Source organism: Gallus gallus, chromosome 3 (assembly GCF_016699485.2).
Source record: "Gallus gallus isolate bGalGal1 chromosome 3, bGalGal1.mat.broiler.GRCg7b, whole genome shotgun sequence".
In the NCBI taxonomy this organism is placed as follows: domain Eukaryota; kingdom Metazoa; phylum Chordata; class Aves; order Galliformes; family Phasianidae; genus Gallus; species Gallus gallus.
The window spans coordinates 101,450,860-101,463,800 of NC_052534.1; positions in this window are offsets into that span (position 1 = coordinate 101,450,860).

Sequence of the window (12,941 nt, forward strand, 5' to 3'; positions counted from 1 at the left end):
ACAGGGAAAATAGGCACGTTTTGGGTTTAAACCAGTCATGCCCCAATGAACATCAGCGCGATGGCACCGAACGCTTCACACTGCCCCTGACTGCAGGCTTCCCTGGAAGCATGCAAGGGATTAACTGCAACAAGGTGCTGGCAAGACAAAGACACGCATATACGGGTAAAAAGGTGAGAGGGGAAGCAAACTGCAGTAATTGCCTCCCAGCCAGGAATTTTGCAAAGGTCTCCTAATGCCGGGCTCCGTGCCGACAGCTTGCATGGCTCCCACAGCCGGCAGCGCCTCCTCTTGGGTGGGCTCAGCGATTCACACTGCAGTGTTAAGTTCGCAGTTCAACGCCAACGTTTCTGACTTGAAGTAGGGCTTCGGTGCCTGGGGGGCTTCTCTGCCTTTCCCAGCTGAGCCAATGGGTTTAATGAAAAGCCGTTCTTCCTCCACACATTCTTCGCTTGAGAATCTTCTTAGTCCTTCATCATGCCAGGGAAGCAGCCACAGGCAAGAGGGTATTTTGAGTGCGTGCTCTTTTTTGTTAGTAGTTTTTACATTAGGCATTCCCAGGTGGCTGCCTTACAAACTACAAGGGCTGCTCCGAAAGCAATGCCTCCTATTTTATTATGTTGGCCCACTGCATCAGAGGTGGATGTTGGCGATATGGCAGCAGAGGTTGAACCTTCCTACGAGTATCCCATCACACGTTGTTCTGTGTGACAGGTGGCAGCAAAGGGGCAGTCTGACAGAATGGGGTCTGATATGGAAGTGTGGATGAAGCAAAAGTGTGTCACTGAATTCCCCCATGTGGAAAAAAATGGCACCCATTGGCATTCATTGACACTTACTGAACGTTTCTGGAGACCAAACAGTGGCTGTGAGCACAGTGAGGCGGTTGGTAGGGAGTTTCAGCAGTGCCAAACGTGCATCTCCTCCACTGGTGCAGATCTTCCTGAGCAGAGCTTGCAGGCTCTTGTTCACAGCTGGTGAAAATACACAGCTAATGGTGGTGACTGTGTTGAAGAACAGTGCTTTGTAGCTGAGAATGTGCTCTATCAAATCATGTCGCCGTGCTCTTTGTATCCCTTATAGTTTCCACGGAAATAAACAGGAGGCATTACTTTTGGAGCGGCCATTGTAGGTGGGTAATATTTGTCAGGACAAAGGGTAGGTCTGCAAAATCACGTGCAGGCAGCTGTGCTGGTGGGATTGTGTCACCCATAATAGCTGCAGGCTTTACGTTTTCCAGAACTTGTAGCTTTCATAACCACTCTGCAGAGCTTCCTGACATCTCCCGTAAAACTCTTCAGCCTCTTCTTTCTATTTCAAACAGTTCACCTTCTTGCATTTAAAGTCTGACCTCCATCCTGTGGGTTGTGCCCGCTTGTTACATGCCAGGGTTAACAGAGCTTTCCCCCAGTACAGGAAAAGCCCGCTGCTAAATTACTGGATGCAAACGGAAAGGAGCTATGGGATCAAATCAGTTCGTAAGTGGGAGGCATTCAAATCCCACACCTTGTGCTGAGAAAAGTGTGTTTGTCACTGACATTCACACATTTCTTGTGCACCTCCCAGTCACTCCTGTCTGACTGTTCTCCTTTTTTTATTCAGAGAGAAGATAAGTGTTACTTGTCCTGGCAAGCACCTGCGTTCTTAACCTTTCCTAAATGTTCTTGGAGGAACTGCACTCCGTGGGCACTCCGGTCTGTGAATCAGCCTTAACGGATGGAAAATTTCCAGCTGGACTTCTAGGGAGACATTTCAGTCCCTGCTTTTTCCTTGAGCATCTCTAGAGGAGATCCATCATCACTGCGGTGCAGTGTAAGCACAAGCAGACAAGCTCTTGGACTATTAATCTTGACTATTAATCCTGTCTAGCCGTCTCACCTGTGTTTAACGATGCTTTCGTCAAGGAACAATACGGCTACAAATATCACGTGCTCCTCCCAACCAGGAAAGACAACCAGGATGATTTGCGCAGCTGCACCCCAGGGCATGTGTTGGGGAGGATGCAGCCAGGGGATACGGGGCCATGCCCAACACCTGAGCCCCGCTCACTGCCTGCACCTTGCCAATGCCTTCTGCCAGCAGAGAGGCAAAATCAGGGGAGGGAAGGGGAGAGGGAGCTGAGTCACTGCTGGTGCTCACACAGGGCCTGCTTTTGTGGCCTAAACAGCTGGTTTTATTTTCCATAGCTGTCAGTCGTGGAAGGCAGCTTTGTTTTTCTGTTCTAAATGAGGAGCTGAAAACAGCACTGAAAGTCTGCAAACGCCTATTAGTGATCAGGACTGATGGAGCTAGACTGTGCTGGTAAAACATTTATTCCTCCTACACCTTCAGGAACTCAGCTTTGCTCTGAGATCAACAAATCACTCATGGGGAAGCGTGCTGCCCTCCAAGGCGTGTGCCTCCCTCCCTGCTCCAGCTGCAGGCAGCAGTGTAAGGATGGGATGGTTCCTAGGTGAACTAATGATGAAGGGTGTGCAGGGGATTGCTTGCTTTTCACGCTAAGTCCATGGTTTAATCAGCTCTGGAAGCAAGTTGCATGACCTATTAATTTTTTTCAGAGATCAGCTTGCAGGATCCGTACCTTCTTCTTTAGAAGCTTTTCTGCCCCTTAGTTTTGGCACGTGTTTGGGTCTGTGATGTCCCGGTGCCCCACATTGCAAGAGCCTCTCGCAGCCCTTCCTCTGCCCCGTACCAGGAGGGCCAAGCCAGGCAACCCACGGAGGCTGAGACCTCCTGCTCTGGGCATCTGGGTCCTTCGCCCACATTAGCAGCTTCAGAGCTTGGTTTGGAGGGCTGATGGCAAGATCTGAGCTGGTGGGAGCCAGGGGGCAGGATGCACAGCCCTGCAGCACTGTGGCAGGCTGATTTTCTTGTTTTGCCTTCAGGCCATTTCCTCTCCTTTCTCTGAATCAGGAGAAGACCCCCATTAGTCTATCTTGGGCTTCAAGAGCTACCAGAGGGAGAAAAGCAGTCCCTCCAAAGCCATCGGTCTGGAAGGGGAGGATGGTCAGCTCGGCACCACTGGATCTGCAGCCAAGAAGTGCAAGAAGATGTGAACTGTCCACTCATTCCATGTGAAACCAGTGGCCCACCTGCCAAGATCCCAGTCAGCCCTGAATAAAATGTGGCACCATTATTTGCATCTCTGCACTGCTCTTATCTGGCCACAGGCACTGCTCGCACTGGATTAGCCCTGCACTCATATAATTTCTGTGCAGCTGAGCAAACTCCTGGCTCTTTCTCTTCGTGTTTTTCCCTTGTAGATAAGAAGCAAATGAGGTTAAGGAGATCCCAGGTCTCTTTCCTCTCCTCTTGTTCCTTTGTAGATGTCTCACAGGGGATTTTTTTCTCCCTCTAAACATTTCTTCTCTTTTTGATGAGTGAGTTAATGTTACTTACAGGACCCAGAAAATGTGAGGCAAAGGAGATGCAACCATGGAATCAGGCAAGCAGCCAGAAAGGAACTGAATTTGCATCCTTCTTTCTTCCCCTTGCCACGTATTGTTCTTCCTACTGCATTTTTTGGAATCACAGATTTAGATTAGATTAGATTAGATTAGATTAGAAAGTGCTTTCAAGACAAAGTCAACCGACAAACTGACCTGAGTCCCATCATGTAGAATCACAGAATCACCCAGGTTGGAAAAGAAACACTGGAAAGGTTTTTCCTTTCTGGGGGCAAGGAGATCATGTAGAAATTGCTGAGATAGCTCAGAGTGTGACGATGCCGTCCCATCCATCAGTTAGCTTGTTTCCCTCCCACATGGGCCCAGCTACTACACGTTTTCCCCTACATCTCTTTGTCTCCATTACAGGATTTGTATTTCTATTGCAGTGCCACTTTTTGACTGCAGGCCGAGGGCCACCACTAGCAGCACCCAGGCTTGTTCTTACTTCCCTACTCCATGATGCTGCATGGGACCCACAGGACTCTCACTTTCCCTGTTCCCTCTTGGCCTTTCCTTTTCCTAAAGGCAAAATTCAGCTGCAGCTCCTGTGTGAGTCCCCATTTCTTCTCAGCAGGGCTGTGGCAGCTCAATGACATTTTTAAAGGCACTGCTGAAAGCAGCCATGCTCAGTGATGCTGGAAGAGGAGCAGCGTTGTGCTGTGAGAAATGTTTGGACTCAGGAAACTTGCACAGATATATTTATAGTGTGGCTCCTTCCTGGGAGGGAGCGAGGCTTATTTCTGAATGCCAGAGAGCAGAAATAGGCCAGCTCTGAAGGTGAAAAGGTATGGACTTCTATTTGGGGAACACTGCATGACTGAAGTTGCAAGAGGAGGGAAGGAACAGTGAGCAGAGCCAGTGCAGCCTCTTCTGCCACAGCCTGTGGTTTCTTTGGGACCTTGAGGACACATTCTGCCCCGGTGCTCAGTGCTGTTACCCTACCTGGGTAGGGAAGGTGAATCTGGCCACTCATTTAGGATTTCCCCCCACTGTGTGTATTGAACCAGACAGGTGCTGAGCCTTGAGTGCTCCTTGAGAGAAAGTAGGACACTCAGTGCCAGGGGTTGATGCCAAGGGCCGACCCACAGCTTGCCATGGGCAGGGATCTCAAAGTGCTGCACTTGAGTCAAGGCAATCCCAGGTATGAGTACAGAGTGAGAGAAAAACTCCTTGAGAGCAGCAGTGTGGAGCAGGACCTGGGGGTCCTGATGGGTGAAAAGCTGGACAGGAGCCAGCAGTACACGCTTGCAGCCCAGAAGGCCAACGGTACCCTGGGCTGCATCAACAGAAGGATGGCAGCAGGGAGAGCGACAGGATTGTCCACTTCTACTCTGCCCTCATGAGGCCCCATCTGAAGTCCTGTGTCCAGGCCTGGGGTACCCTGCACAAGAAGATGCAGAGATGTTGGAGCAGGTCCAGAGGAGAGCCATGAAAATCATCAAAGGGCTGGAGGGAGCTGGGCTTGTTTAGCTTGGAGAAGGCTTCAGAGAGACCTCATTTTGGCCTTCCAGTACTTGAAGGGAACTTGCAAGCAGAAGGGGGACTGACTTTCTATATGGTCTGATAGTGACAGGACAAGGGGGAATGGCTTTAAACTAAAAGATGAGAAATTTAGATTAGATGTTAAGCAGAAATTTTTTACTCAGAGGTCATTGAGGCACTGGCACAGCTGCCCAGAGAAGCTGTGGGTGTCCATCCCTGGAGGGGCTCAAGGCCAGGTTGGATGGGCCCTGGGCAGCCTGAACTGGTGGGTGGCAACCAGCCTATGGCAAGAGGTTGGAACTGGGTGGTCTTTAAGTTTCCATCCAACCTAAGCCATTCGATGATTGTATGATCTCAGGGGCTGTGGTGGGGTTTCACCCTGTATGTGTGATAGCTGATGGGATTACGTATTGATACTTGCTGCCTCGCCATTACTGTTATTATTGACTGGGACCAAAGCAGCCCTTTAAGCACGGGCTGCTACCCATTTTTTCCAATTTTGGATTTTAGTCATTGCCAGCTTATAAATTCCTTCTTCAGAGGCTGAACCTGCTGAAAAGCTTTCCAAGCAGCTGACAGAAGTGTTTTATAGAAGCAGCCCCTCTTTTCTCATGGGGAATTACAACCCTATAAGTCTTCATTTTCCTTGACATTCCAATTTGCAGCTTGGATGCCACAAGAAATGCCTCGGTTTTCAGTTTAGCGATGGAGCTAGTGATAGGGCAAGCGTAACAGAAAAATGAAGAGCAGTGAAGTCCCAGTTAAGCTTTCTTTTGCTAATGTACATAGCCAGCCAGCCAGAAAGGAAAACCTCTCTTCAGCTGGGATGTATTTGTTGTCTAACCTGAGAGCCATGCAGACATGACTGTGGTGTCTGGTTGCAAATATTGTAGTGAGCCTTGTGCCTGAGCCAGACCAGCCACCACTGCAGGCTGAGCACAGAAGGAAGGGAAGGAAGGCGCCACCAGGCTGGTAGGCCTTGTGCCTGGTGGCCGTGGCTGCAGGGCTTGGAGCAGAAGTGATGTCTCCACTCAGTGACCCTCCAGTGCAGCTCAGCCTCTGCAGTGCTTTCCTGATTTTCCATTAGCTCCAGCTTTTGCCAACTGGAATGACTCCCTGCAGTCTCAGCAGGGACTTGTCATCACTCTGACATGTTACCATGCCCCGTTAAACATGCTCTGCCATGTAGCAGTGCTGCTCCAATATTTGGTTTATGTTGTGTTTGGTCAGTATCTGGGAACAATACATTGCAAATACAGGTGCTCTGTTAGGTTATGTTGACCACAGCGGAAGGGAAGAGGAAAATGAAGACAACCATATCCATCCTCAGATGGGGACTGATTTGCTGCCTTGTTTTACATTCTCTGCCTGTGGGCTGCATAAGCTGTTTGCCAGCTGGAAGAGCTCAGGGTGGCCAAGGGGCTGCTGGAGAGACCACAGCCTGAGTTTCATACCAGAACACTTCTTTTTCTTCCATCTACAGGACCTTCCTCAGGCCTGGGTGTCTTGGCTGAGAGAGTCCCTGTCACAGAAGCATGGCTGCAGTGAACTCAAGGTTGCCTTCCTGGTGTGAGGGATTCATCTGAACGTCATTTTAATCTCCCTTCCTCCTCAGACCATGGGAATTTTCACAGGAAATGACATCTAAACTAAAAAGGATGGGATGGAAACAAACTCCTTGAAGCCCAAGAACTTGATGCAGTTGACATCAAGTCTGAACTTGTCCATATTTTCTCACCATTTCTCTGTTACCTTCAGTAAGAAGAGAATTTACTTTGATCTACAAACCCTCATCTCTTTTCCAGCAGCCATGGCTGCTGTAAAGCCAGCTGGAAGGCAGGGACATCTTACTGGGCTTCTGTATTATTTTCTTCCCAGCCACTGGCAATGTTCAGCCTCATAATAGCTGACTTTCTCATCAGAGGGGTGCCTGGAAGGCAACTGTACTCTGCATGAATGTTGTGCATGGAGATTTATCTTCCCCCTTTCAATCATGTAATGGGAAGAACCTGATGTGTAGAAACATCCTAGATCTTCCATCTCTTTAATCCCTTCTTGAAGGTTTTTGAAGGACTCCTTGCTCTTGGCAGTGGGCCATTGGGATTGTGTATAGGGACAGCAGTTTTCTCTTGGTGCTCACTTTGGTCTGTGTTTCAGGGCTGCTCACCCCCCTGCAGACATGATATCTCCTGGAAGAGGTGCAAAGCACCTTCCAGCAGGCAAAGGGAGGGGTAATGCTACTCTGAGTGATAACCTCAGGGTTGGATGAGGGAAAGTGCTGTAATTCTGTACAGATCTCCCTCACCCTGCCATCCTCACCCCTGCTAAGCTTTTGAATGGTAAAGATATCTGCCACCCAGCTGTGGTCTTCATTTCTCCAGACCATCCTTGCTTTTTGCTATGCAGAAAATGCAAAAGGAATAGCCTTAGTAACTAAATGCCAAATGAACCAAGAGTGAGAATTCATAAAGACATATGTGTCGTGGGACCCTGCATTAAGGTCCCTTCCAACCCAAACCATTCTATGATACTACAATTTTCCATGCTCATTACCTTCAGTCTGCCTCTGCTGTTTCCCCCAAAATATGAGTTGAAGCAATAAACCACTAAAACTGGTCTTCCCACACTCACAGGCTGATAGAGGAAGACTGTATTGTGAAGTGGGATCCCAGCACTGAAGCTGGTACCAAGCACTAGCTCTCAGCCTCTCCAATCCATGAGCCTTCAAGGGGAGCACTTGTTTGAGGTTATGGCACAGAGCCGGATCTCTTAGCCCTGAAAAACTGTGGAAGGTGCCCTCTGGCTTCTCTTTCCAGGTTGTATCCCTGTTTTTTGGATTGTTGCATGATTGATAAGTACAATACCAGCTGGATGTACATGCATAAGGAATTTGACTGCTGCCATGGTGGACTTAGCAAGCAGACAGGTCCACATCTCCAGAAAAAGGCAGCACTTTTGCATGGCCACATTGGAGGGGATTTTCCCCATCTCAGGATTCCCTGTGGGCTTTACAGCAGCCTTGGCTGTCCTGGTCCACTGACCCTCTGCAGTCTGGATCTGCTCAAGCAACCTCCTGCCAGCAACAGCACTTCCTTGCTAACGCATGCAATATCCGCTCAAGTGGGTCAGAAGATGAGAGCTCCTCCAAGTGCTTGTGTCCCAAGGATGGGAAGTGCTTGGTGCCATAATGAAGGAAGGCACCTAGCTTCTCCACACAAGTTCCATCAGTGTCCTGCTTGGTTTGGAGACTGGGCTGTTGCTACCAAATTAGTGCCATCAGCATTCCAGTTGAGCTCTTGGGCATTTCTGAGTGGATGTGCCAAAAGAGACCTAAAGAATTACCTGTGCTCCCATTCCTGAGATTAGCTACCTCTCACTCAGCACAGAAAACCACATGACCTCTGCCAACAGGAATTGCCAGTCTTACACACTGGCAAAATACATCCCTTAGTAGATCTGAAATGACACCAAAAAAATTGTGTTCAAACAAAATTGACTTCTCTGCTTCTGTGGGTCAGATGGCTGCAAATAGATTAAATTAGTCCTCCGTTGTCATGGGAATGTGTGAGAAGTGGCTGAGGGAACTGGAATTGCTCATCTGGAGAAGAGAAGGCTCAAGGGAGATCTTACTGCTCTCTTTAAGTCCTTGAAAGGATGCTGCGGCGAGGTGGGGGTCGGCCTCTTCTCCCAGGTTACATCAACAGGATGAGAGGGAATGGCCTCAAAGTGTGCCAGGGGAGGTTCAGGTTGGATATTAAAAACATTTCTTCTCAGAAAGAGTGATAGGCATGGCACAGGCTGCCCAGGGAGGTGGGGGAGTCTCTGTCCCTGGAGGTGTTCAAGAAACACGTAGATGTGGTACTTATGGACATAGTTTAGTGGGCCATATTGGTGCTGGGTGGGCAGTTGGACTGGACGATCTTAGAGGTCTTTTCCAACCTTAACGATTCTATGATTCTATGAGACTTTAATTGTGGAAGACGGGCAGTGTTTGTTCCTGACATGGTCAAAGCTCTTTGGTTGCCCAGAGGAGCCCAGGGAAGCTCTGTGCTGTAGGGCAGCCTCTCAGGAAGAATTTAGCATTACAGATCTCTGTCTGCCTTAATTATCAAGTTGCATAATGCTTCATCAGGCATGGAATACCTGGATTGTGAGTTTGCGCAGAAAAAAATCAAGTGGGTGAATTGAAAAGAAAAAAAAATGAATTCTATAATTAAATCCAGTCTATGTCATATGTTACGGTTTGACACAGCAATCTGAACACGTGCCTAATTTCACCGTGCTTTTTTTCAGCCTCTCCTACCTTTTTCTGTCTATTAGTCGGTAATGGGCAGGTGCGTAGATCCGTGTAGCAGAGGAGATGCATGAGGAAGTGCCCATGAGGAAATGCCTGCGTGTTAGGAGGCTCAACGGCAGCACCACATGTGCTCAGACAGGCTGAGAAAGGAGCACGGCCATACCCGAGGCACTGACCTGTCCACCCCACATCAGGGATCTCTTTGACTTTCTTCCTCCTGTTTCACACAATCATGCCTTTTTTCTGATGCTGGGAGCAATGAGGGGACAGGAAAACCAGTTAGGGAAAAAAAAAAATCAACAACCCAACACACAGGAGACTTTTTTGCTCTGTCCTTCCCACTGCGTGTCTATACCCCAGCATCACTGCTTAACCTTAAATGCTTCTGAAGCTTAGAAGTGGTCAAATAGTATTTGCATTTCTGTATCATTTTCCTTCGTACCGCTGGCTAAAGCTGCGAGCAGAGCTGCCAAGTTCTCATAAGTGGTTTCACTCACAGTGTGTCTTGCCAGGCACACACTCAGCAGTGCCAGGGACCTGCAAGAAAGCCCAGCTGTGTGAGGCTGCCAGCCTTCATTTGCAAAGGTAGGGTTCAGGTTGATGTCCAGATCCCTCATGATTTTTCTAATCACTATGCTAAGTATTCTGCTAATTATCCACCACTGGACAGATCTTGCAGGCACAGGAAGCCAATTAGGTTAGCCTTACATGGTTCGGCTGCGAATAATCCTCATTTTCATGTGTATTTAGGATGTGCACATTCTCACCCTTCTTTGAAGGACCCTGAAGCTCATTCAGATGCCAAACAACTTGAGTTGTGATTAAGTGCTGTTGAAGTTGCCCCAAAGTCTCCTGCTTTGAGCAGGAGCTCTTCCGAAGGCAGACTGTGTTCAGACCTTATTACTAACTCCTTCCAATCGTTACAAAGTCCCTAATGTTGCTTCTGCCCATGCACCTATCAGCCGTCAGCTTTCTGCTGAGTTTGCAGCAGGTTCCTGGCTGCCAGCTGCCAAGCAGAGAGCTCCTTCCCACCCTGTCACCATGCTGGAGTTAGAGGTGGTTACCAGCTTCATCACCACCTTAGAACGCATGGAAGCGTAGAGGTGAAAGTGTTTGTGCACACTGGGAAAATGCTTGAGGCCTTCTGCAGAGGCTCTGCTTTTCTCTGAGTTCCCCAGGAAGAGGCAGGAAGAGGTCACTCTCCAACTCTGATGAGGCCCTGGCACAGCTGCCCAGAGTAGCTGTGTTTGCTTGGTCCCTGGAGGCACTCAAGGCCAGGTTGGGTTGGTCCTGGGCAGCCTGAGCTGGTGGGGGCAACCAGCCTACAGATGATCTTTGAGACCTCCTTCCAACCCAAAACATTCTGTGATTCTATGATCTCTGCTGGTTGTAATGCTCCAGGGGCTGCAGCCAGGGCCACACACTACTTTAAGAAGGTGCTGGGGCAAACACGAGCAATCATTTCCATCTCAGCAGCCCCGCGAGGTGACTCACCCTGGCCAGGAGCTGTTCCCCAGAGCAGCGGTGGTAGCAAGGCAGCAGGAAGGAATCTGAAACGGGGATGATTTCCACGAGAGCAGCCCTGCAGAGAAGGACTTGGGGGTCCTGGTAGGTGAGAAGCTGGACATGAGCCAGCAGTGTGTGCTTGCAGCCCAGAAGGCCAACTGTGTTCTGGGCTGCATTAAAGAAGGGGTGGCCAGCAGGGAGAGGGAGGTGATTCTGCCCCTCTACTCAGCTCTTGTAAGGTCCCATCTGGAGTATTGCGTCCAGGCCTGGGGTGCCCAGTACAGGAAGGACATGGAGCTCTTGGAGGGGGTCCAGAGGAGGGCCACTGAGATGATCAGAGGGCTGGAGCACTTCTCCTATGAGGAAAGGTTGAGGGAACTGGGCTTGTTTAGCTTGGAGAAGAGATGCCTCCGGGGAGACCTCATTGTGGCCTGCCAGTACTTGAAGGAAGCATATAAACAGGAGGGGGAATGGCTGTTTATGAGGGTGGACAGTGATAGGACAAGGGGGAATGGTTTTAAACTGGGACAGGGGAGGTTTGGGTTGGATATTAGGAAGTTTTTCACCCAGAGGGTGGTGACACACTGGAACAGGTTGCCCAAGGAGGTTGTGGATGCCCGATCCCTGGAGGCATTCAAGGCCAGGCTGGATGTGGCTCTGGGCAGCCTGCTCTGGTGGTTGGCGACCCTGCACATAGCAGGGGGGTTGAAACTCGATGATCACTGTGGTCCTTTTCAACCCAGGCCATTCTATGATTCTATGATGATTCTATGAAACAAGAGCATGGTGCAGACCCATGAAGGTGTTCTGCTGTGGGTGCATAATGACACAGCTTCCACAGTCACAAGGCAGAGCACCACAAAGCCCAGGCAGCAGGATGAGAACTATTTAAAACCAAAAGGCCATGTTTTGGATTTATATGTGGAAGACCCAATTATCAGGACTTAAAAGTCCTCTCAGTGCAGCTACTTGGGATGATTAAGTGCTGGGATGTTCAAAGCACGGAAGAACACTCCCAGGTCGTTCCAAATGAAGTGTTTAAGGACCTGCTTTCTAATCCCTTCTCACATGGCCAAACCTTTCTTATGCCAACAGATCATGGAGACCAAGGCTGCTGTGCTGGAAATGTCTACTTGGCAGGACCTGAGCACTCTGTTTGGTTCCAAAGCTTTGCTTCGAGTCTTCTACTGTGGCAGGGGAGCAGGCGGCACAGGACAGGGACAGCTGTCCCCCGGGGCTTTTAGCAGGGCAGAGCAGCCAGCATTGTCTCTGCTCCTTCCTGGCCGCCCTAGGCTGCCTGGCACCAGCTCTGGCTGCTGTGCTCAGTGCAAGCTTCAGTGCAAATCAAGATGGACACAACCCAAGTGGTGCAACTGCCTGTGAACACAGTTCATCCTGACATGGGATTAAGCACTCCGAGTTTGTCTGAAATCTCCTTTTCATGTCAAGGAGCCCACAGTAGTTTGCTAATAACCAACCCACCTTCCTCTTCCTATAAAGATGATTTTGCTTTATCTTACCTCCACTTTACCTGGGGAATAACTGATTATTGCCCTTTCTGCAGAAAGGAAAGCTCCAATTATTTACCCTTTAAGCTTCCCCCTTGTTAGACAAAGCAAACCGCAGTTGTTCAGCCTCTGCCTGTAGGTCATACTTGGGAATCCTTTCACATGCTGGCTGCTGTGCATTAGTCTCTCCAGCTGTGGCTTCCCCAGAGCAGACCAGAACAGAGTAATTGCCTCCTGTCTCACAAAGAGACTCATATTATTGATGTATATTTGTTTTCTGATCCATTATAACTCCAGGCTCTCTTCTGCTGCACTGCTGCCAGCCTGTTCATTCCTCGTTTGTGTTTGTGCCTTTGCCTCATCCTTTGGCATTTCAGTGTTTTGCGTGTTTATTTATCAAGCTAAATCCTGCAAAGTTTGGTTCATTTCTCTTCTTCTTTTCTTAGGCTTTCTGAGCTCTGAACTGATCTGCCTCGATGATACTGATGCCTGCAAAATCTGATTCATCCAAGTCATTCACAGAAATAGGGAGCACTATCAGATCTCAGGCAGAGTGCACAACTCCACGCTTGAAAGGCCACCTAAGTTGGGTGTGCCAGATGATCACAAAGACCTTTGAGGATTGTTGTATGACATCACCTGCTCTGCAAATGAAAACCAAATATTTCTGTAAAAGTATACTTTGTCTGCAGTACCAAT